This window comes from Stegostoma tigrinum, unplaced genomic scaffold (assembly GCF_030684315.1).
Source record: "Stegostoma tigrinum isolate sSteTig4 unplaced genomic scaffold, sSteTig4.hap1 scaffold_185, whole genome shotgun sequence".
NCBI classification, from domain to species: domain Eukaryota; kingdom Metazoa; phylum Chordata; class Chondrichthyes; order Orectolobiformes; family Stegostomatidae; genus Stegostoma; species Stegostoma tigrinum.
Genome location: NW_026728125.1, coordinates 201,117 through 201,664, shown reverse-complemented (window position 1 = coordinate 201,664; position 548 = coordinate 201,117).

Below are 548 nucleotides of genomic sequence, written 5' to 3'. Positions count from 1 at the left end.
GGGGTGCAGTGACTGAGGGAAATGGGATACAGTGCCTGAGTGAAATGGGATGCGGTGACTATGTGAACTGGGATGCAGTGGCTGAGTGAAATGGGATGCAGTGGCTGAGTGAAATGGGATGCAGTGACTGAGTGAAATCAGATGCAGTGACTGATGGAAATGGTATGCAGTGTCTGTTTGAAATGGGATCCTGCGACTGAAGTTAATGGGATGCACTGACTGAGGGTAATGGGATGCAGTGAATGAGTGAAATGGGATGTAGAGACTGAGTGAAATGGGATGCAGTGACTGAGGACAATGGGATGCAGTAACTGAGGACAATGGGATGCAGTGACTGAGGGCAATGGGATGCAGTGACTGAGGGAAATGGGATGCAGTGACTGAGTGAAATGCAATGCAGTGACTGCGTGAAATGAGATCCAGTGGGGAATAAAATGGGATGCAGTGACTGGTGGAAATGTGATGCAGTGACTGAGGGAAATGTGATGCAGTGACTGAGTGTAATGGGATGCAGTGACTGAGGGTAATGGGATGCAGTGACTGATGGA